This window comes from Castor canadensis, chromosome 19 (genome assembly GCF_047511655.1).
Source record: "Castor canadensis chromosome 19, mCasCan1.hap1v2, whole genome shotgun sequence".
Lineage (NCBI taxonomy): Eukaryota > Metazoa > Chordata > Mammalia > Rodentia > Castoridae > Castor > Castor canadensis.
The window spans coordinates 27,242,005-27,267,499 of NC_133404.1; the positions used below are offsets into that span (position 1 = coordinate 27,242,005).

The 25,495-nt window shown below is 43.3% G+C and overlaps 1 protein-coding gene across 1 annotated transcript in view; it reads left to right on the forward strand.

Moving 5' to 3' along the window:
- The first annotated feature begins 6,492 nt into the window (after positions 1–6,492).
- Positions 6,493–25,495, forward strand: part of Trpm1 (transient receptor potential cation channel subfamily M member 1) — a 105,309-nt gene continuing 86,306 nt past the window's right edge. Inside the window, exons 1-2 of the mRNA XM_074061489.1 lie at positions 6,493–6,543; positions 24,159–24,238. The gene's annotated coding sequence lies outside the window, so the exon portion shown is untranslated. The remainder of the gene's footprint in view (positions 6,544–24,158; positions 24,239–25,495) is intronic.

Genomic DNA, 25,495 nt, shown 5'->3' on the forward strand with positions numbered 1-25,495 from the left:
TGGAGTAGCTCTCTTTATCAAATTCCTATGGCTTGCATGTCTAACTAAAGTGCTTCCTCTAGTCTGCCTTGTGAGTTGACCCTCCTATCCACAGGTTCTGCATCCACAGATTCAACAACCTCAGAGCAAAACAATTTTTTTAAAAAGTACTTCTGTACTGAACTTGTGTAGACTTTTTTCTTGTCATTATTCTCCAGACAATTCAAAAATCACAACTATTTCTCTAGCATTTGCATTGTGTGAGGTATTACAAGTCATCTAGAGATGATTTGGAGGAGGGTGTAAGCATGTCCTATGTACACAATGTATCACTTTGCATAAGAGAATTGAGCACCAATGGGTTTTGATATCCTGGAACCAATCCTCCATGAATACCTCAGGACAACTGTATTTCAGATGTGTTCACGTAGGTGTCATCTTCCTCACCAACCTGTGAACCCTTAGAAGTCATTTTGGGCCTCTCCGTAATCCACATAGCACCATCAGTCCCTTGAGTAGAGGAGAAATGATGTCAATGATGAGTTGAATTAAATGGTTCTGTGGATGGCATAGATTCAAGAAGTCAACAAGTAAAGATGAAAGACAAATGCCACCCTGGGGGGATATTTGTCACTTTATCACAGTCCTTTAATATATATGAACAAGGTGTTAAAATAGAGAAAAACACCCTATAGATAAATGAGCAAGAGATGTAAAAAATTCCACAGTCATGGAAATACAGATGGTCCTTAAAAATAGAATGTACATTATTCTCAAGTGCACATCGAACGTTCTTCAGGACAGACCATTTGCTAGGCCATAAAACAAGCCTTAATAAATGTAGGATTGAAACTATCCAAAGTATGTTTTCTAATCACAGTGGAATCAAAATTAGAACTCAATAATAGAAATTTGCAAATAGCAGACATTAAATTACAAAATCATAGCCCTAAGTAGCCAATGGTTTAAAAAGAAGTAATAAAAAAATAAAAAAAAAAAATAAAAAAAATAAAAAATAAAAAAAAAAGAAGTAATAAAAAAATAAAAAAAAAGTAATAAAAAAATACTCAGAGGGAAATTTGTAGCTGTAAATTCCTATATAAAAAATGAAAGGCCTTAAATCAATACCTAATTTTTAAAATAAAACAGAGAATAGAAAAATAATAGAAGAAATCAATGAAGTCAAAAGTTGGATCTGTGTAAACGTCAACGAAATTGGAAAACCTTTAGCTAGACTGACCAAGAGAAAAGAAAAAATTCCTAAAATCAGTAATGAAGGTTGAGACATTACTACTGACCGTCTAGAAATAAAAAGGATTGTAAGCGAGTACCATGAGTGACCATATGCAACAAATTTAAATGAAGTGGACAAATCCTGGAAAGAAACAAGTCATTGAAACAGATTCAAGAAAAAAAAATAGACAAATCTGAAAAGATCTATAAAAGTAAAGGTATTGAACTAGTGATTTAAAAACTACCCATAAAGAAAACTACTGGCCCAGTTGGCCCAGTTGACTTCGCTAGTAAAGTCTACCAACCTTATAAAGAAGAATTGAGACCAATGCTTCACGAACTTTTATAGGAAGTAGAAGACAAGGGGACACTTCTCACCTCATTCTATGGGGTGGCTATTATCCTGATCCCAAACTCAGACAAAGGTATCACAAGAAAGAAAAAACAAAAACGAAAACTAGGTCGAGAGTTTTTTTGTTTTTGTTTTTGTTTTTTAATAAATGTTAAACAATGTACTCCATTGGTGAGGTTACAGAAAAACAAAAGCTGTCATAAATGCTTATAGAAATGTAAAAATGCTCTTTTCAGGGATATTTTTGGAATATTAACAAAATTACTTATGTGTTTACTCTTATGTGTTTACTACAGAATAGTGTAGTCATCTGACCTGAAGATTACTGGCAAATGCAAAAGGAGATATGGCAAGAGTTTTTGGTCGTTGTGTGATTTTTTTTTAAAGACAGAGACCAATTCAGCTGAGAGTTGACTTAGCTCTTGTGCTGCATGGAGTGGGGGTAGAGAGTGGCTCAAGTGGTAGAGCACCTGCCTACAGAGTGTGAGGCCCTGAGTTCAAACTCCAGTGCCACAAAAATAAAAAACAAAACAAAACCAGACACAAGAAACAGGGTGGGGGCCATCTATGTAATCTCCAGGTGAAGTGGAGAAGCTATGTGAAGAGCAAGGTGGGGGAGAAAGTAGGGAAAGACCCCTGCCATTTATGTGTGAGAGAGGGAAGCAAATACACAAGTCAAAAGACTGAAACAAAACTTTTTTTCTTCAGTTTACTTGTGGAAGGGAAGGATTAGAGAGAGGGTAGATAAGACTTCCCAAACTCTGCTGAATAAATCTTGTTTGTGGATTTGGCTTTGCAATAATGTAAATGCTTTATGTAATTCTAAAACAAAATTACATTTAAAAGCTAATTCTTAAAGTTTCAAAGGAAAATTAAATAAGTAAATTTTACTATGTGTCAAACTTGCAAGATAACCAGAGGAAAACTATTTTAAGAGATTGAAAAGTCCCATCCAAGTACTAACCAAGCCCCACCTTGCTTAGCTTCTGAGATCAGACAGCATCAGGCACGTTCAGGGTGGTATGTCTGTAGATCCTGATAGACATTTCCTAAGGTCAAAAAAGAGCCACAAAGTAATGTTTTATACTGCTTTCAGGAATCGTTAGTAACATTGGTCTTGTTTCCCTAAACTACACCCAGGATAAAGCAAAAGAAAAATTATCTTACTTGTTAGGAGTAAGATTGGCAGTATAAATGAAGAGACAAGAATATGACATTAAGGAAATTAAGTCCCTGTGTTTCTAGGTTTGAATTGGAAATGTTCACTATGAATTCATGAAGCACTTGCTTTAAACACACACACACACACACACACACACACACACACACACACACACACACACACACACACACACACACAGAGCTCTGTCATTCTGGGCACTGCTCTTAAGGTCTAGTAACAACTCCCACTAAGAAAAACCAGGGTTTGTTGGAGAAATGATTAAGTCCAGTTCTGAAGCAAGAAATAGACAAGACAAGCCAGAAACATGGTTTCATTTCATGTAGCCAGGACTCTTAGAGACTCCTGGGGTGGTGTCCTTAGGGATTCAGGGGCCCCTGCGAAACTGGGACAATTCAAGCAACAGGGGGGAAAATAACCACTGTGGATTGAAATGCATCAAATATGGTCAAATCCATGAATCCATAATCACACTAAAAAAAGAACAAAGTGACTACACTTTGAGAAAATGCCAAAGAACCAATTCACTACTCTGGAAGAGGAAGGCATCCTTGCCTTTTCGATGCAAACTGTGCCCAGGGGTAACAAAATTCAAGATGAATTCCAGTAAAAATTGAAGACACTGTGGAATTAGAAGATCACCATTTTGCAAATCCTGGTGATACAATGGCTCTAAAAAATCATCATCCAAGTCTGTTGACATCACAAAAGGCAGACAGCTGGACATCGCACACGTCCCAATGGAAGGACACACCAACTCCAGTTAGAGTCTTGTGTCAAAAGTCCAACTTGAGTTTGAACAGGCTTTGCTATTTAACTATTGGTCAGGAAATGCAGGTGGTCAAGGAGTATGAGAAATATTACTGAGTCATTTCATAGTCCACTCCCAAACCAAGACCCTTAGGCCTCTGTCTGGGGGCCTCTTCTGTCTGTAGTCTTGCTTCTACTACCTAGTTAGGGACCCACAAGGGTGACCATCCCAAAATCTTTCACCAGCTGTGGCAGCCAGCAGGCTATTTCTTCCGTCTGAACTCTGTGTCTTTATTCCTCATCCATAAGAAGGACACCCACCCCAAGGCTGAGTCAGGACTGAGTGGATAAATGCTCAGAGAGTAACAGGGGAGGTCTCACACACCATTAGTGCTCTCCACGCTGTCCCTGAAGCTAGTGTTAGTGCTTTTGCTTGTCAGGTGACTCACTGAACACAGAAGGATGCTCACACATTAACAGCCATCTCCATAGCTCTCGTGTGGTTTCCGTACACTGGGTCATCCAGGTGAACGTCACAGAGCAGCATGCCTCTACGGCATGGGCATCCTGCTCAAGATCTGCTCCCACCGTGGCTCCAGCTCGGCATCATCCAAGGAAATACAATGTGAGCCATGACTGTGAGCCAGAGACCAGATGTCGTTTAAGTTTAAAAAAGTAAATAGAAGGGCTGGTGGAGTGGCTCAAGTGGTAGAGTATCTGCCTGGCAAGCACAAAGCCCTGAGTTCAATCCCCAGTACCACAAAAATGTAAATAAAAACGTGAAAAAAGTTAATAAATTTTATTTAACCCAACATAGCCAAAACATTTTAATATACAATTGGCGTGAAATATCATCACAAGTCTTGCCAGTCCTGGGTCTCCTTTCTGCTCAGGACACACTCAGTTCAGACTGGTGGCATTTGAAGTGCAGAGGAGTCACGTGCGACTTGTGGCCACTGGCTAGGACGTCACAGCTCCCACTTTCAAGCTTCACTATGCTGGACCTGGGGAGGAAGGCTGTTCTCTTGGGGGAATTCTGGGCATCCTTCTTCCTAATGTTATACGACTGTGCTTATTTGTCTGAGGAAGGCCCACTTCCTGAAGAGCTACTGGCTTGTGGCTGGCCAGGACTGGGCAAGGCTGGTCCTGCCCAATGACCACTGTGTTAATTAGCTTTCTGTTGCTGTGACAAAAATACTCAAGATAATCAACTTCCAAGGAGGAAAGGTTTGTTTGGGTCATGGTTTCAGTCCATAATCAATTCACTCCATTGATTTGAGGTCTGTGGTGAGGCAGAATCTCATGGTGGGTAGAATGTGGTAGAGCCAGCTGCCCTTCTTGTGGTGGCTGGGAAACAAAGAGAGAAGAAGAGTGTCTGGGTTCCAAAATCCTCTTCAAAGGCATGTCCCCAGTGACCTAAATTCCTGTCACTAGGCCCATCTCCTACAAGCTCCACCACCTTCCAATAGTGTCATGAACTGGGAACCAAGCATAAGACACAAATCTTTGGGGACATTTGAAATCCAAACTATAGTCACCCTCAAACTCCCATGCTTTTCAGCCATGACAAGAGCAAGCTGCTGGCTTCACTTTCCCATGAGGCTTCTCTGGCCACTCCCAGACTAATTCCAGATGCCCTAGGAATGCACTGCCTCCAAAACTCTAGCTCCACCTGTGCTCTCAGAACTACAGCCTCTTAGAATCATTCCCTGGTCCTGGAAGGACTCCTGCCAGAGCCAGGAATCTATCATGCCTCTGAAGTCAAACACCGGTTGCCAAGACAGACAAGCCAGGAGTTGGGTCAGGGCACTGCCCACCCCTGGACATGTGCACCCAACACAGGATGTGGGAAGTCAAGCTTTGCCCCCTCACCCCTTTGTGCACCCACTCTGTTGGGACAAGGTTGGGCACAGATCTGAGAGAAGCTAATGAAAAGGAAGGACAGGCCCCCCTCCCCAGTCAATGGCCTGGCCTATGTGCATAATTCTGCAGCCACTGGGGGAGGTCAGAGACTTCCTGAGCCCCTTGATGTCTGCCAGAGTCAGGTATCACCTCCTGCAACTCGGGAGCTAGGAGGACGGTCTCAGGCTCAGACTCCCCTTTCCTCCAGGGTGACCATAACAACCTGGGCCAGTCCTGCCCCAGCTCACATGCTCTCTGGGGAAGGCAGCCACTCAGCAGCCTCAGAATCTTCATCTGTGCATGGGACCTCTGAACTGCCCTTTCAGCCCAGCTGTCTGCTCCTCTGCCAGCTCCTTTGCGAGGTTAGGAGGTGGCCCAGGACCAGGGACTTCCAGATGGGTGGAGAATATGCAGCCTCCCGAAGAGAGGGTAATGAAAATAAGTGTATCGAGGCTTAGGTGCTCGCCAGAAGCTGGAATGGGCATGTATATCATTAAAGCAAATCTAAAAGGCTCCCACTGTGGCCGTTTGGGGGCGGGAGGGCTATAGACAGCAGTCAAGCAAGCTTTCGGTAGGGTGGAGATGGTGAGGATTCCAAGCACCCAGATGGGCATGAGAGTCAAGTGAGGCTCACACCCCATTTGCAGTTGGATTTGCCTTGACCTCTGGCCCAACCTCAGATGACTCGAAAAGGATCAGCAATAACTAGTACCATCTGACTCCTTTTCCTAGCCTACCAGGGCCCGGGCACTGCCTGCTTGATGTGGGGCTTCTGAAAGAATGATTATGTCCAATTGTCTCAATTATGCAAACCAGGCTGACATTTCTAGCAGGGGAAGGTGGGGAGCCACTTCAAAGGGAGTGCTCTAGCTGCCCATCTCTCTCAGGTCCTAAGGCTGATTTTTGTGGGATGCCACACTGAGCAGCCTGGGAACTTGGGGCCCTAGTTTCCTTTCCTGGCCTGGGAGCCAGGTCACGGGGCCATTGCCTCACAGGGCTCATGAGGGACAGGGCACAGAGCTCACATGCTCCTCACATGGACTGACCCTCTTAAAGGGTGGGCCCCCTTCACTCCCTTCCTGCCCTGGCTCAAGGAGGATGCTGGAGGAGACTGAGCTGCACCCTTCCCACTCTGCTGCAATGGCAGGTAAGCTCGTTGCAGGGCTCACTTCCCGGGATCTCTCACTTCTTTCCCTTGGGTAGGGTTTATGGGAATGGGTGCTGGATCCATGATTAGCCTGGATTCCAACAGGCTCTCAACAGAACAGGTCTGCCAGGTTGATTGGCCAGTCAGAGAAGCACTCTGTCAGCTGGTCACTGAATGGTTCAATTGATCTGAAAGCTAGTTTCCAAATCCAGGTGCCAGAATTTGCTCAGAAGCTCTAGCTCCAAGGCTCAGCTGTCTTACCTGTCATTTCTTAGCATTTTAACCTCCATTTCAGGCTGGTGGAATGTCTCAAATGGTAGAGCACCTGCCTACCAAGCATTAGGTCTAAGTTCAAACCTCAGTACCAAAACAAAACAAAACAAACAAGCAAACAAAAAACCCCCAAACTTCCATTCTTTTGCTTTGGGGGAAATTGACATCCACCTTAGAACGTCCCCCAACTCTAAAGTTCATAGGGTAGGACTTTATACTTGCAAGCCTTTATCAGCTGATACTTCAATGGTGAAAGCCTTGGGGGAAAGCTCTGGATAGCTCACACTGACTTGTGAGTGTCAGTGAAAGTGTGAATTTGTTTCTGGAGGGCAGCTCAGTAATATGTGCCAAAGCCCAGCAATTCCACATCTAGGATTCCATTGTGAAGAAACAATCCTGAAGGTGTACCAAATTTCACACAGCATTGTTTACCAAAATGTCCAAAAATAGAGGAATGGACATATAAATCGTGGTCTCTCCATGGGATAAAATACAATAAGACACTTTTGAAGTGACAAAGGAAAGGGCACAATGACTGTGTGTAGAATGATTGTAGTTTTCATTTCATATACAGGCACATATCCAATCTATTCACAGAAAAAAATCCTAGACTACATGGAAATGATAGTCAAGGTTATTTTAGGATGGAGGACTTCTGAGTGGCGTTTATTCATTCCTTTTTCCATCACCCCCTTTCTGTTTTTTCAAAAAGTTTCTAGAATCAATACATTTTCCTTTTTAGCAAAAATATGAGTTTTAAACCTTAAAAAAAACTTACTTAAGTAGTGGGGGAAGAATTGCACTTAGGTTGACAAAGGACAGGAAAGGAAAAAGATGATGGGGAGAAGAAAAATGAGACAAATTTGCTCTGTCTGAATTAAATATTTAGGGAAGAATTAACAAAGGAGCCCACTTCTCTATGGGTGGACTTGAAGAACATGGGACTGATTTTGAAAATGGTTGTCTCTAGTAATGTTCACCAAACACCGTTTTGAAAACTAGCTAGCAGCAGCTTGAAGTCATGGCATTTGAAGTTATATTTGTAGCATAAATTGGCCACTCAGCAGCAGCTTATTTCAGGCCCCAGAAAATGTCATTGGAAATGTCAACTCATGTCAAATGTGTTTGCTGCAATTGTTTATGTTTGCCTCATTATTTTCTAGAAGCTTACAACTTCATTTATTTGCTTTGCAAAGTGGATAAGTAGTACAGGGACTGGCGTGACAGCATTTGAAGTCACTAGTCATTCTCATCTTAACTAAGTGAAAATAAAACAGATTTTCTGATAACCTGCCACCCTCTTACTTCAGGCACTAGATGTTTGTAGAAAATTCTCTTTTGCTTTGGTTGAAAAAGAACGGTTTTCAGTGTGTTCTGTAATGCACATGTTTATGTGCATATGTACATGGATACAAATTCTGGACCTGTAAAACGGAAGCCCTCAGGCAGGAGGACAATGGTTCCCAGTCCTCCCAGTGACTTCCACAATTTACTGGTTAATGGAATTCTATGTCTAAAAACTTCCATTAAAAAGAGAGTACACAGAGACCCACTGCCATGAGTGATGGCACAGTTTGCTGACCAGTCAAGTCACCTGCTGTATCCCTCCTTCCAGAGGATGAAATGTAGCATCTGCTGGAAGCAGCCAGGGTCCAGGAAATAGATTGGTTCATTGCTACAGACACATCACACCCAGGAGCAATGTAGAAAGCACCTCCTAGTAATTTTCTCACTGTTTTCCAAAAATTGTCTTCAGTTGCTATCCAAGTCTTTAAAAATGGATTTACTGTGCTACAGTGACTTTAAGAAAAGGGCTTAATGCCAGGCTCAGGACATCCCTCTCCACTGCTGTGCACTCCCCTCTCTCCCCCTTCTCCTGACTTCCACCCGACCTGGTCTGTCCGTCTATGAACATGGCAAGCCCAGATGTCCTCCTCCCTAAACTCCACTTATCTGCCCTGTGTCTGTTCCCATAGGGTTAGGTCATGCCGGATATACCTCAAGGTGAAGGTCATGCTTGTGGCAGGTGGCCTCTCTCTATGGTCATGGGCTGTCCTGGACTTCGCATGGGGAGGTAGCAAAGCACAGCGTTCAGGGATCAAAGTCACAGGATGCTTTTTCATTTGCTAATAATGCACACAAACATGTCCAGTTGTAAAATCAGACAGAAGAGCCAAGTGAAAGTCCTACATACACACTTCTAATCCCCTTCCCCTCTCACTGCTGACCACACTTAGTGGGCTGATGTACATCATTCTAGATCAGGCCCACCCAACAGAAACAGCCTGTAACCTACCAACTTTATTTCAAATTGAATAGTAGCCACAGTATAAAAAAGTAAAAACAAATAAATGAAATTATTTAATTCTATACTTCATTGAACTCAATATACCCGCAAATATTTTCATGTCAACAGGTAGAAAATGTCAAAAACTTATTCTTGAGAATTTCATTTTTGTAGTATGTCTCTGAAACCCTGCCAGACACCTTCAAGTTCACGCTGAGACACAGTGAATGGCAGGGATGCTGTCATTCACAGCACAGTTCAATTCAGACTAGATTTCAAGTGATCAAAAGTCACTGTCGCCAGAGTCGGTAGACAGGTCGTCAGCTCTAGACTTTTTCATATTGGCGTGTCTATTCTTGAATAGCTAGATCCTACCAGAATGATCTCCATTCAACTGTTTTTCTATTAACAATACAGATGTTCATGTTTTTTGAACTTACATTTCTACTTCAGTCTTTTTAATAGCTGCATTGTCCATGATTTAATGCCTCATCATTGATTTAATCAGTTCCCACTGTTGACTAAGGGGGGGCCATGGGGGTGGGAGGGCTACCTATGCAAATACTGGTGCCAGACAGGTGTACTGTCTGGGCACTATGGTGGGACATCTTCCTGGGTCCTGGGGTCCCATAGAGGGAGACTAGGAGGAGTAGTGAAAGACAGACAGCACTGGATGAGGAAAGGGTCACACTAATTGGAGTCAGGGGACTCAGGAGGCTGGCCCTGAGCACTCTGTAAAGGGGAAGACCCCTTTACACAGTGTTTCCCCAAATACTTTGCCCTTCTTCATTAGCCAGTTGGACAGTGTCAGCCAAACTGGATCCCTTGTTGGACTCCCTCCCCAGGGTCTCAGACAATCAGGGAGGAGCAGGTCACAAGGAACAGACAGGACACTCAATGATCCCAAGCACTGTGATTCTGTTTCTCCCTCCTTTTATTTATTCTTTATTTTATTTTGGTGGGACTGGGGTTTGAACTCAGGGCCTCATGCTTGCTAGACAGGTGCTCTACCACTTGAGCCACACAACCAGCCCCACATTTAACTTTTGAAGAACTGCCAGACTGTTTCCAAAGTGGCTGTACTATTTTGCACAAGGTTGTCAATTTCTTACAAATATTTCTCACTGGGTTTTGTCTGGGGGGGACCATAGCCATACCAGTAGAGGTGAAATGGTACCTCACTGTGGTTTTGAATTGTGTTTTCCTAATGACATTTTACGTGCTTATTGGCCATTCTTGTTTCTTCCTTAGAGAATTGTCCATTTAAGTCCTTTGCTAATTTTTAAATTGAGCTGTCTTTTGCCATTGGGTGATAAGACTTCTTTCTATATTCTGGATATGAGACATTTATCAGATACATACAAATATTTTCTCCCATTCTAGAGGTTGTCTTTCTGCTTTCTTGATACTATGTCTTTTTATACACAGTTTTTAATTGTAATGAAGTCCATTTTGTCTAATTTTTCTTTTGTCACTCATGCTTTTGGTATTACATTGTTAATCCACAACCAAACCCAAGGTCATGAAGACTTAGCGTTCTTTTCTAAGAATTTTATGGTTTTAGCTCTTACATTAACTGATCCATTTTTAGAAAATTTTTTCCTCCCTTCTTTTTTTTCCTCCCTCCCTCCCTCCTTTCCTTCCTTCTTTCCTTCCTCCCTTCCTTCCTTCCCCTATTGGAAAATGAACTGAGGGCCTCAGGCTTGCTAGGCAAGTGCTCTACCATTTGAACTACACCCCAGCCTTTTTTCCTTTTGTTTTTTTGTAAGATCTCACTAACTTTTGCCTGGGCTAGTCTTGATCTGCAGTCCTCCTGCTTCTGCCTCTGGAATAGCTAGGATTATAGGTATGTACACCTGGTTTATTTATGTCTTTTTAATTTCTTTCAGTGGTGTCTTTTTTTTCAGTTTTTCACCTCCTTGGTTAAATTTATTCCTAGATTTTTTTTTTAATGCTGCTATAAATGGAATTGTTTTCTTCATTTCCTTTTGGATTGTTCATTTGTAGTACATAGAAACAAAACCTATTTTTGTGTGTATTGACTTTGTCCCTGGCCTTTGTAGGCTTTCTGTGTATTTGTTGGCAGTTTTCCTTACTCTCTTGTTGTGGACTCCATCTGTATCCCTAAACAATACACCACTTAGCATCAGCAGCTTTTGAATACAGATGGAATCACATCAAGTATGTCTTTGACAACATGGCTCTCTCTGCCCTGTGGTGTACTGTGAGAGTCATCATGGGTAGTTGTGTAGTTTATCTGTCTGCTTTTATTGCTCTTTAGTGTTCCCATGTGAGTCAAGCATAAAGTATCTGTGCATCCTGCCCTAACTGGGCATCTAAGTTGCTCTTTATTGGGGTTCTTAGGAACAGTGCTGAAGATACATTTTGCAGTCACACACACATAAGTTTATTGAGGGTAAACCCCACTGTGGAATTGCCAGTTTGTGGAGAATGTGTCTGAGACAATGCCAAATAAATTTCTTTCCTCCTTAAACAGAGGAGTTTATTTATTTATTTTTGATTTATTTTATTGTTTTATTATTCATATGTGCATATAAGGCTTGGGTCATTTCTCCCCCCTGCCCCCACCCCCTTACCACCCACTCCACCCCCTCCTTCTCCCCCCCACCCCCTTGATACCCGGCAGAAACTATTTTGCCCTTATCTCTAATTTTGTTGAAGAGAAACAGAGGAGTTTAAAAGCAAAGGCCCATTTTGGAGAAAACACTTGAATCTTTCAGAGGAGAAAGCTGTGTGATAAGGGACAGAAATGTGGATGGGGTCAGCCTCCTTCCTGTCTCCGCAGAGTCACTCTACCCAGGCCCTGCTTGCTGGAGTTCTCTCTCTCTTCCCCCACCCCCAGAGAGCCCACCAATGCTGTTTTTCCACCTCATTCTCAGATCAACCCCAGCCTGGGTTCCTTTCCCTTCGACCCAGTTACCATAACCTGACCGATCTGCTTAACAAGGCTGGAAATGTGAGACGTTCTGGTGACTTGGAGGATGTGCTCTGGCCCCAGCAGTGCCAGGGACTCATTTACCATGGATGATGGCATCATCCCCTCAGGACAGTGTAGGCAATTACAGCCATGTGTCACTAACAACAAGGACACAATCTCAGCTGCATTGCTAGGTATATTTATGCAACCCTCAATGGCACAGCTTACTACTTACTAAGGCTCCTGGCAGATAAATGGTGTAGCCCAGTGCTTCTGGGGCCATGATGAACAGATACACATGAGATTAAACCAAGCACAAAAGAAGACGATGAAATCAACAGAGGCAGTCCACACAGAATGGGTGAGGCTGCTTCTGGGGTTAACACAGAATTCTGTGTTATAGAAAACTTTTTATCTAAGTAGAAAGGGTACACTCTAAAATAATAATGAAGAGTATGGAATAGTAAGTACATGAACCAGTGCCATATTCATTTATTATCGTTATCAAATATTGTGTGCTGTCGTATGTGCTTCATTCTAATATGGCTGGGTTTGCTTCTAACAGCATGGAGCCATGTTTATACAACATGGCGCCACACTTGTGAGTAACGTGTTGTTCTGTGCGGTTACGACAGCTCTGATGTCACTAGATAATGGGAATTCTTCAGCCATTATACTACTAGAGGACGGGGTCTTACACATGGTCCACTGGTGAGACTGAAGTGTCTCTTTGTAGAGTGTGACTACACTTGCAACAGACTTAGAAAATGCAAGCCAGGATCAAGGTCTGACATTAGGGCTGATGACTAAGTTGCAAGTTGTAAAAAGAAGGGTCTGTGCCTCAGTGTGATTTCCCTCATCTTGGTGACAGAGCTCCACCAGCCCACTGGCTTCCAGCCATGGACAAGGGAATTGTAGACAACCTGCCTGCCATACCCTGGGTGTTTTAACAGAATCTGAATTCTTAACCTCATTATTCTTTTATCAGTTAAGGCTTATTTAAGAAGGAGAACTGTTCACTGAATACCATTCTCCAGCAGACCTTGGGCTCTAAGTTTTACACATCTGGTTATAAATAATCCTTAAAAATGGGAAATCAGTGTTGTTTTCATCATGAGAATTTCTTTCTGCATTGATTTTTATTATTTTTAAATGATATCAAATGTTCTTTATCTTAATTACTGAATTTCGAGGACCCCAAAGTGAGTGGCTTATTTACTTCACTAGGTCCTGACCATCAGGGAGCCTACTGTGTCCTGCCAGCCCGACAGCTTCCAAGAACTTCTGCAATGGGCTTTTGGTGGGCAGAGGAAGATGGTCTGTTCTGTCCTGGTGCCAGCACTGCCATCAGAGGTCTCTCCTCTGACTTAGCCCAGTGAACTTGTAATTTCTGGAAAAGCCTGCTGGGAAGGGTTCATGCCTGACAGGAAGCTGACCTCAGCATGTGCAGAGGGTCTCACACTGACTGTGGCTCCAATCCACAATGGTTCTTGTTAAAATGCACACCCCTAGGTCCTCCTTCAGAGTCCAGGGTCTATAGCAGACCCTGAGACTTGTCTTTCTAATAGTTTAAGTTTATAATTGTGGCAAAATAAACCTAACATACAATTTGCCATCGTAACCTTTTTAAGTGCAGAGTGCAGTGTTATTAAAGACATTCATGTTATTTTGCAACCAATCTCAGGAATTCTTTTTATCTTGAAAATCTGAAATTCTGCACCCATTATACAATTCCACACTTCTCCCTCCCCTCACTGCAGGCAACCACCATTCTACTGTTGAATGAATTTGACAAGTCTAGGCACCTCATGTAAGTGGAATCACATAGGATTTATCCTTTGGTGACTGGCTTATTATTCCACTTAGCATCATATCCTCAAAGCTTATCCATGTTGTAGCTTGTGTCAGAATTCCCTTCCTTTTCAAGGCTAAAAGGTATTCTGTCACAGGAATAACCACACTCTGTTTATCATTCAACCAGCAATGACTCTTGGGTTACCTCCACCTTTTGATTACTGTGAAGAACACTGATGAATACAGGTGGATGGTACTTTTTTGAGACCTATTTTTAATTCTTTTTGGGTATATACTACTAGAATTGCTGGGTCATACACTAATTTTATGCTTAATTTTTGAAGAACCACCATGCCAGTTTCCACAGTGGCTGTACTAGTTTGCATTCTCAGCAGCGATGAACAAGGTTTCCAGTTTCACCACATCTTCTCCAATAATTATTATTTTCTGTTTTTCCCCAGAGTATTTGTCCTACTCCGTGTGAGGTGGTATCTCATTGTGATTTTGATTTGCATTTTCCTGATGTCAGCAATACCAAGCACTGTTTCATGTGTTTATTGACCATTTGTATATCTTCTTTGGCCAAATATCTATTCAAATCTTTTACTTTTTTTTTCTGGCAGTATTGGGGTTTGAACTTAGGGCCTCACACTTGTTAGCAAGCACTCTACCACTTAAGCTACCCTGTCAGCCTTTTTGTGTGTTAGGCATTTTTGTGATAAGGTCTCTCGAACTAGTTGCCTGGACTGGTTTTGAACTGCGATCCTCATGATCTCTGCCTTCTGAGTAGCTAAGATTACAGGCATGAGCCACCGGCACCCAGCCTTTACTCATTTTTTTTTCACTGAAAAAAATTTTTATTTTATTAATATTTTCTTGGCAAACATAGCTATAATACATCTACACCTTTATAGAAGTTTGAAGAAGTACAATATTAAGTGTGATTTTATGTGCACAATTTGAAATAAGTCAGAGTCCTCCTCCAATTTAAAAAGAATCATTATGGTTTATCCAGTCTCAAAGCTGCCTGGGTATAGCTCATGGGTGTTAATTTCAGCAGATCTTTGCCATTGTTTATTCCTGCCATAACTTTTGTAAGTGTGTCATGCCTTTCATTTCTATTCATGATTATTTAAAATTGTTCTAAGATCCTCTCCAAGTATCTTTAAAGTGGCAGTGCTTATGTTGGAAATAAATTTTTAATAAACTATTCACCTTCTAGAGGAAATTAGGTGAGTTGAGAATGCTATCAAGAAGGCCAAATAATGCTCTGTTCTGCTATTAATTGAGAAAGGAATGTTTGGTAAAATAGTGACAATTGTGCTAAAACCTTAAAGGTGGCATAAAAGCAAAAATGCTCAAAAGAATCAGAAGTTAGATTTTTTTTTTAATTCGAGGGAAAGCCCCTAAACATAATTTATTTAAAAAAAAATTGCAGCAGGAGAATGGTATCATGAACTTGCTTAAGCAAACTGACTGGGGTGACAATCTTGTGAGCAGTATAATCAGTGGTCACTTGTTCTCTCACTACCAAACGGCTCTCTGCAAGGCGCCATTCTAGGCACTTGGCATAAAACCATGAGCGAAGCAGACAAAAATCCCTCCCCATGTAGAGTTTATATTCTAACGAGGGGGAAACCCAATGAACAACAAATATAGTAAGAAAACTATATGCCGTATGTTAGAAGGTGATGACTCCTTTGCTCATTTTTAAAGATCAGGTCATGTGTTAGTCAGTCTTCTGTTACAATGACAAAACAGCTGAGACAATTAACTTATAAAGAGAAAAGGATTATTTGGACTCAAGGTTTTTGACATTCCGCCCGATTGGTTGGCTCCTTTGTGCTGGGGTCTGTGGTGAGGCAGTGTGTGGCAATGCAAAACTCACTTACCTCATGACTAGGAGCAAAAGAGAAGAAGAAAGGGCTGGTCTCTCCCTCTCCCCTCGAGGGCACAGCCCCCCAGTGATCTAACTTCTTTTCACTAGGCCCCACCTCTTAAAGGTTCCACCTACCATACTGCTTACCCTGAGGACTAAGTCTTAACACATGGACCTTTGGGTGCATCAAGATCCAAACTATCATGTCAGCCTTCAGCCTTCAGAATCTTTAAGTTTAAGGACTCAATCAATCCCAGGCAGAAAATACTGTTTTTTAAGTCTCCAGAAAGTTCTAAAAAGCAAAGCTTGAATTTCCTCTGTACCAAACACTGTATTAAATTCACAACAATGAAGTCTGTGTTAAAATAAGCTATATTTTTCTTTAGACAATTAAAACTACTACTCAGAAAATGAAGAAATTATAGGAAAATTCTGCATTCCCTTCCCAAACCACAAAATTAACAAGTTAATGAATTTCCTTCCTTTTTATTCCCTATCCTTTTTCAGTATTCCCTGTAAAAAGAACAATGTCTCACAATAACACAATTCACGACAGCCAAAAAGTCAAAACAACCTAGTTAGTCATCAATTGGTGAGTGCTTGCGTTGGATTATTACTGAGTCACAGAAAGGAATTTAGTACCGACATAAGCTACCACATGGGCCAGTCTCGAAAAGAGTGACAGAAGCCAGACACAAAAGACCACATTTATATTACATTTCTATGTAATATCCAGAAGAGGCAAATCCATAAAGACAAAAAGCAGATTAGTAGCTGCCAGGAGCTGGTGGGAGAGGGGGAGGAATAGGAAGTGACACTAAGTATATGAATTTATTATTTTGGGGGGGAGGGACAAAACTGTCTGGGATTAGATAGTGGTGATAATTACACAGTCTTGGGCATAAACTGAAAAGCCACTGAGCTGACACTTTCAAAGGTGAATTTTAGGATTTGTGGATTGTTTAAGAAGAAAGTGAAAAGAAAAATGTTACTTTGGTTTAAAGGTCAAATTCCATTTCTAGAACTCCAGTCTGGAAGGTTGTCTCCCAGTGTCTCCAGGGCAGAGTCCCCTGAGATAGAAGAGGACTAGAGGCCTGAGAGGGACAGAACCCTGGTGTGGGCGGTGAGGGGAGGTGGTCCTGCTGTGACAACTTCTGATGTTTTCTGCAGGCTAGTCCTGCTGCATTAGAGCACTAGTGGTGCTAAAGCATGAAATTAGGCAACACTGCTCTCCCAAGCACTGCCATTTTGGGTCTCACACCCACCTACAGTCTGCAGATAGGAGTGGTGTTATCTCCCTCAATTTTCAGAAGCTGTTCAGCAGGGGGAGGGGCTGCTTTGCCAGAGGGGACAGAAAGGCTGTGTCTGACCTGCGTGTGTCTCTGAAGGGCAAGAGCAAGGAGCCTCAGTTAACCCACTCAGAAATAGCAACTGGACCTGGGCCAGGGACTCCTGGGGCAGTGGGGTGAGTAGGCTGAAGGGTGGAGCAGGAAAGAACTGATTGTGGGTTTTAATCCTTTGTGCACAAAAGGGTGGTTTGGCTGAGAGCTTGTTTGGATCTCTGCAGTAGAAAGTTCTGGCATGCAGGTGCTGCCCTAGGTGGGGCCCTCAGGTGCACAGGCGTGCCCCCAGAAGCCAGGCAAGGGGAGGTCCCAAGGAACCATCAGTACAGAGGTGGGGACCTGCAGCTACCTGCAGTTGCCAGCTGCAGGGACATCAGCCAGCTTCCCACATTCTGAGGGCTTTGAAGAGTAGCCAGAAGTCATGGTCTGCCTCTTGGTTCATAACGGTGGTTAATTTTTATGCAAGGGTCAAACCAAACCCCTGTGTGGGCCACATACAGCGTGAGTGACAGTTTGAGTCATGTGCTCCAAATATACTTGTGAAATGGTGGTTTCTTCTGGCTAAACTGGTCCACAAATCAGTCATTTCACTGTGGGCTTTGCTGTTAATTTTGGCCCAAGAAACAGGGTCATTGAGTAAACAGAGACCCATCTAGCTGTAAGCTAGCTTTTAAGTTCAGAAGCCACTTCCCTTGGCTACAACTTCGCAGACCAAAGCCACACCCTGTCTTTTTGCACACCCTCATCCCTCATCCTTGTCCCTGCCCCAAAGGGCACCCCTGAAGCCTCCTGTTCCCTCCTGCACCTTCCTTATTGGTTCATGATCATTCGTGTCTAAACATGTATTAGATCACATTGCTAAAGCCCCTGCCCCCACCTCAGCAGCCCCCATTTCTCAGCTCCCTTCATAGGAAAACATCTCAGAAAACTGACTCCTGCTGTCTACACTTCCTCAGCCCCTTCACTCTAAATTTTTACAAAATCCAGAAAATGATATGACCACATGCACCTGGACCACCACCCAGAAGGCACAAAGGATATCTTGGCCATGTTTGTAGCACATCTTTAACAAGCCAAATATCTACAGAATTGTCAGGCTGTTCCCATTGCTGTTCAGCCCACCCTCGGCTTTCTCTTGCCACCCATCATAGATACGTGGTTGTGTGGGGATGGAATTTAATAATGACCAAGGTTCCTATTTAAATCTAGTACCTTCCAAATACACACAAAAGTTATGCCCTTACTGAGTCTCAGGTTGCTCAAAGCCGGTTTCATTTCAGAGATGTGGAAAATCCCAGCTTGGAGGGCTTGGGCCATGGTGGAGATGCTGATGCTGGGCAGTGTTCTGGCTGCAACCAGACAACCTCAACTTTCCCTTCACTCAGGTGGACGAGCTTCACAGCTGGGATGGACGCTCTTGTGGGGCTGGTTTTAATCCCCAGTGCTGGCATTCCCATCATCTCACACTAAGGCATGCAAAATGACTCTTCTTGAACATTAGAAGCATTTCACCTAAGAGGGGGTGCTAAAGGTGCTTGTAATTAACCCAGAAGCCCCCCATCCTCCTTTCATGCAACAAGATGGGAGGCAGCCACAAGGTCTCAACTACGGGGAGCCATTGTCACTCTGGAACCTGTGTGACTAATTCATAAGTAGCCAGGCAGCACCAGCTCAAAGATTTTGTGACTTGTTGCAGTCTTGACATTACTCAGCCCCTGAGTGTGACCTGAAGGGAGGAGGAGTGTTTGACTAGGGGACCCCACCCATTGCCTTTCACCCACACATGTGCCTCAGAGTACATTTGGGAGCTGAGTTCCTCCCCAGGTAAGCAGAGACACTCCCTGGATGACCTGGGTTGAATGCTGGGGATAAAGGCTGCTAAAGGCAGTGTTATTGAGGGCTGAACAGGTGGCATTGCTCCATCAGCCATGCGGTCATTTAGTCCCTAGCAGGCATCCAGGGGGCTGGAGGTGTGGCTCCATGGTAGAATGCTTCCTTAGCATTCTGCAGGCATGGACTCTGCACCAGGCAGTCCTGGGGGTATAGCAAAGCATTGAACCAGGCTAGGCTTCCCTGGCTTTTGTGTGAGGAAGAGAAGGGGGAAGAGGGACTAGACCCCAAAAGGAAATGTGTGAAGGACTCCCACCAGGGGTTGGAGTGAGATGAGGAATCAAGGGACCCTGCCTGAAGAGGGGACATATGGTCAGAGCAGGGCATGATTTGTATGTCTTGCTCCCCCCCCCCACAAAAAAAGAAAGAGACTGCAGGTAAAATGACCCCAGTTCCTTTTGTGTAGCCTCGGTAGATTCTAGACCATTTCTAGTGACATGCAATGTTTGAAGATATTGTTAACTAAAGCTTTGAAAAACTAAGAGTTAATACTAAATTGAACCACCTCCACTGCCCCACCCCTGCAGTGAAAGGACTTAGTCACATGCTAGCATTCTGACCAGAATTTCCAGCAAAGCAGGACTGTAGATGCACTTGCCCAAGGCCACACCAGAGGGCAAAATGCAAGGTTCTTGCTCCCAGAGTGGTCACAGATGCCTTGCACCTGCAAGAGTGTTGGTGGGGACACTCACAGATAGAGCCATTTAAAATCACGTGTGATAGAAGAGACAGTCATAAAAGCCAGGGGCACATTATTGATTCTTCACCCACCTCATGGTGTAAACCCTGTAGGACAGGTGACTTCTCCCTTTTCACCATATGGTGCCAGAGGACATGGACAGGATTCAAGTTTCTGATCTCACTGTTTAGGCATTGGTAACCTGGCCTGCCCTGTTACCGGTTTCTCATACTAGGGTGACTGAAATGGACCAGAAGGGAAGAGTCTATGAGGCAGAACCAGAGGGTAGGGCTAAACAGGGTGGAGCCTAGAGAGATCGAGCCAGGGGCGGGGCCTGGAGAGGAGCAACAGGAGGTGGGGCCAATATGGCAGCTAGAGTGGAAACTGAGGGGGCGGGGCCAGCATGGCAGGGGGCGGGGCAAGGCTCTGTTACATTCCTCATTCTTGCACTGGCTTGACGTTGTATTTTTTTAAATTTCGTTGTATTCTTTGTTGTTGTACTGGGGGTACATTGTGACATTTACAAAAGTACTTACAATTTATCATAGTTGAATTCATCAATCCCTTTATCTCCTCTCCCCCCATTCCTGGGAGTTTCAACAGGTCTCATTTTTACATTTTCATACATGCGTACCTACTATTTCCACCGTGTTCACCCTCCTACACTCTTTCCTGGTATCTCCCCCCTCCACTGATGCCAACCCCAGAAAGGACCTGTTTTAAATTGCGCAGGTCGGTTATTTTGCGGGATGTCTCTCGGAATGATCAGATTCAGGTGATGTCTTTTACTCTTCTCAGTGCTTGTCACCAGGAGCGTCATTACCAGTGGCTTACATTTTGTTTTCGGTTCCTCCGCTGACAAAGTTGCTAACTTGCCTTTTGTAATCAATAAATATCTATAAGAGTTACTTCGAGATTGTATAAATATATATATATTCTTCAAACTTTTATCACCTACTTTTGACATTCACCGAAGTTTCTTTTTGTTTTTGATTTTTGTTTGTTTTTGGTGGGACTGGGGTTTGAACTCAGGGCTCCACACTTGCAAAGCAGGCACTCTGCCCTTGAACCACACACCTCTAGCTCATTTCGTTCTGCCTATTTTGGAGATGGGGTCTCATGAACTATTTGCCTGGGCTGGCCTTGAACCACCATCCTCCTGATCTCAGCCACCCAAGTAGATGGGAATATAGATAGGAGCCACTGATGAAGTTTCTTGATAGTTTGTGGTGATTTTTCTGATTCCCACATTCCTTTTACATTTATTAGGTACTTTTCACTGAAAGAAAGAACTTTCCCTTTCCCCCTCTGGATTTATTTATGTACATTCTCACATCAGTGTGAGTCCCAGGTCCTTATTTAAATCAAAGGATTATAGTTCTTCACTGAGATCATTTATTTTCATGCTCAAATAATCCCAGATATAGTTAATGGGAGCCTCTTCAAGGTGGCACCTGTGTTCTTTTGACATGTTTCTATGTCAATAATAAACCCTTCCTTACCTTCTGTCACAAGATGCTCCAAGCCCTTCTTGCACTTCCCTGCCCCAACCTGGATTCAGCCATTTCTCCAGGGATCCCTTGTTCCTTTTCATGGAGTATGGAATTTAGAGATTATTTCACAGCTAGGTATCCTCCTTACTGTGCAGTGTTACTTACTGTGTGAGGAGCTAGAGGAGGAAATATATGAGTGCATATGCACACAGACACCATGCCTGTGTGGTAGACACATGGCCCCAGGGGTCCCTGCCTCCTGGTGGTCATGTTCTGTGTAATTCTTTCCCCTTGAGTTGGATGGACTGAGTGACTCTCTTCTAATGAACAGCAATGGCAAAACGATGGGATAGACTTTGGATATTAGGATATAAAGAGGCCATGGCTTCTGTGTTCTTGCCTTCTTGTGCATGCTGACTCTGCTGCAGTCAGAACACCCATCCTGCTGTATGCTATCTTAGGGAGAGGCTCTCCAAGCAAGAAACTGAAGGAGGGCCAAAAACTATGTGAGTAAGTTTGGAAATGAATCCTCTCCCCAGTCTCTTTTCTTAGGTGAGATCACAACCCCCCATTCTTAGTTAGACTGAATCTGTGAGACACCCAGATTCAGTAGCCCCCAATAAGCCATATCTACTTCCTTAAAAGTAATAAATACTTGTTTTAAGCCCTAGGTTTGGTGACAATGTGTAATGTTAAGCAATAGTTAACAAATACATGTTATTACATATACGTGTGTGTGTCTGTGTGTGTCTCTATATTACAAACCATGGGTTCACACTGATAACCTCAACTTCAGTGCAATGCTACAAGACTCATTACAATCTTTTTTTTGTAACTCTCTTCTCCAACAGTCAGAAGCCTGGCTCCAATTATCCATAATATATTCATTCACTTGTTTGTTTCTAGACTACACAGAATCAGCTTCAGAATTGCTGTCTTATGACTCTGAAAGAACAACTTTCAGGAATTTGATATTTGTTTAGAATTCTTTAGTTGGCGTATAGTCCAAATTCTGTGGCACATAGGTCAATGGCTGTGATCCTTTCATATTTTTATAAACAAACACGAGTATGCCCTCCCAGCTTCTCTGAGAAGTGAGGCATGATATGCAAAAGGGAATAGCACTTTTTCTCTCCAGACAGTGAATTTTGTTGTTTTGCACTGGGTTGTTTTATATGAGAAGTCTGGGGTAGGTGACTTCCGACACTCATGCTAGCTGTTCTGCCCGTTGTTCTGGAGCTAATGCCCTCCTCTCATTAGCACAAAAGCACTGACTCCCGAGGCCAACAATTTAGTGTTCAAGCAGTCAGTAAATTCTTTGGGGATGGGAATGTAGCTCATTGATAGAGAGTTTGCCCAGCAAACACAGATACACACACAAAAAATTATTTGGAGGGAAAAATGTTTGGTGTTGCTTTTAGAAGGAAGTTTCTAAATCTTCCTTAGGGAAGGTTTTGAATTACAATCATTCTCATTATTCAGAAAGAAGCCAAATGACTGGTCAACTCTGGGATTTTTCCAAAAAGGCTGATTTAAGAGTGATGCAAGAATCCGATCTGTATGTCTGGAGCTGGGGCCAGAAACTCCTGAGTCAACAAATGGGATATCAGGTCCTTGACAGTGGGGTTCTCTGTGACACTGAATTGTTACAGCAAACCCTCCAGGGAGGCAACTTCCAAGGAGACAAGGGAGTTCTCAGATCAGCATTGCTGCCCTGGGGGTAGGAGTGGAGGGAGGCAAAACAGAGGCTTCTTATCCTACTAAGCACCTTGGATCACACCAGGTTCTCAGGTCACACTGTGGGAGACTGTGGGAAAGTGACCAAGGACATATGACTTTGCTTTCCACAGTGTCTCTAAGATGTGACTCAGGATTGTTAGACGAAGTGGCTCCATTTCCCACTGCTTCCCCACCTACTGTTACCCACTACTGACCCCAGAGACATGTACATTGATATACACACCAGACACACAAGCATACCACCTGTCACACACCCCATATGATACATTGTACCCATGTATAATGTGCACCACACCCTCACATGTACACCACAGACACAAACCACACCACATCACAAATACGCATACCCACTTACATAGACACCCGTCACCATCAACACATACAAACTCATACACAATGTATACAGGTGCACACACATACACAAAAACACAAAACACAGGACGCACAAACAGACACTGAGCCAAGTTCCATGGAGACAGAGAAGGATGCTGGCCCCCTAAGCAAGGTGGACTCTGGCACTCTGCCTGCCTCCCACCAAGCTCTGCCAGGGTCCTAGCACCTGCTCACAAGGGCTGTTCTCCACTCTCTCCCACAATCCTGGAAGACAAGAGCAAGGGGACCTTCCTGAAGTGGATGATAACTTCTCTGCTCCAAGCCTCCTCCTCCTTGTAAGGGTGTTCCTGGTGTCTAAGGACAAGGTGATGCATGGAGTAAAGCCAGCAGGGCCCACAGCTTCATTGGCATAGGGGAGGCCTCTATAGGAAGTTTCTCCCACCTCCCAATGCTCCTGGAATCAGCCCCAAGCTGACCCAGCCCTTCAGTTGTGCTGGCTCCTCCTGTCATCTGCCATTTCCAGGGGAGTGAAGAACACTTGCCCTGTAGTTCATTTCCTCAAAAATGCACCCAGCATAGCATCTTGCACAAAAAGTATCTTCAGCAGATGGATATGAGTGAATTAGGGTTCAGCAAATGGGAACCATGAATACATACTTCCAAGCCACTTCTCTCAGAAGGCACCAGAGCTGAATGCCTTAAAGATTTGTGTCCACCCTGATTGAAGGTGACTGTCCAGTTGTCACAGGAAAGGATGGGGATAGAGCTCAGTGATAGAGTGCTTGCCTAGCATTCCTGAGGCCCTGGCTTCAGTCCCCGGAACATACACATACACAAACAAATATACCACGCAAACAGATGTTATGGAAAGACTTCCTGTTAGTGGCATGTTAATTCTTTTAAAAAATGAACCTTGGTGATGGTTTGAGAATTTATCAGTTCAATTTGTATTTCTTTCTCTTCTAGGGTCAGAAAACTTGGATAGAGAAAACATTTTGCAAACGGGAATGTATCTTTGTAATTCCCAGCACAAAAGACCCCAACAGGTGAGTTGGAAGCCATACTCAAGATATTATCCAAGCCTGGGCTTCTCCGCCAGTTGCCTAGCAACCATCCCTCTAATGTTTGTAGAGGATGGGGGAGGAGTCAGGGAGGGTACCAGAATCCATCTCTCCATGGGTCATTAAGAAGGAATGATTGTGCCAATAAGCTCCTCTTTAAGATGCAAACAGCCTTGGAAAAGAGTTTCTATCGGCCACACACTCTAATGGGAGCGCCCATAACCAGATGGGTCCATAACCCTCCTCTTAGTCTTAGTGAGTTGAAGGACTTGAGAGCTTTAAACAGATTTCCAGGCTATTGTCTGGGACTCTTCAACAGAATTTCATAATTTATTTAGATGAAGATGAATGTCCATCACAGGAGGGATTTGAGTGCTTAAGTGAACTGGATATATAACTCTACTAACTGGCTTAACTTGTGTAGAAAATGTCAAAAAATTCCACTCACCTGCCTGAAAACGCATCTGTTATAAGCTGAACAGAAAGCCTTCTAAAATCACTCAAGCAACCAGAGATGAATTTAGCTAAAATGTCTCATATCTGAGGGAAAAAGCTGTGAGGCTGAGTTTGAAGGATGGGGGAAGTGATTTATCCACTGTTCACCATAAAATCCAGGCAGGCAGCATAAGTGACACAGCTGATGCTATTCTTCCTGACATTTTGGTAGGTCCAGTTCACATCACGACATGGCAGCAAAAATGACTGAGTGACAAAAGAACCCCTAGACACACTAGGAAAGGAGGCTGGCATAAGATCAAGGGACATGCTCAGAGGAGGCGGGAATGGGATATAGAGCATTCTGAGAACACAAGAGGCTGGGAGATACCGTAGGACAAGATCCCTGAAGCCAGGGTTGTTGCGTCCCAATGGGCCAGCTGTCCAGGGCAGGAGAAGACATTCTGGTTACTTCAGCAATACTTGGGCAGAAAAATGTTTTACTAAGCAACAGAAGAATCCAACAATAGTGAAGAATTCTGGGAGGTCCATTCTATATTTGGAGGGCGTGATTGCATTGTACTTTGTCACAGAATGTGCAGCTCATGTCAATGTCATCAAGACTTCCCAAAGAGTTAGAATATGTTTATTAAAGAAGAATAACCATCCAGTGTGTTTTAAGGAGACTGATATATAAAGATGCATTGATTATCTGGAAAAGGCCAGCTAAGGCATTTATATGCCTCTGATCGGGCCCAATTAACCTGTTCAGATGAAGTCATCATTGCTAATGGAAGGGAAAGGGAA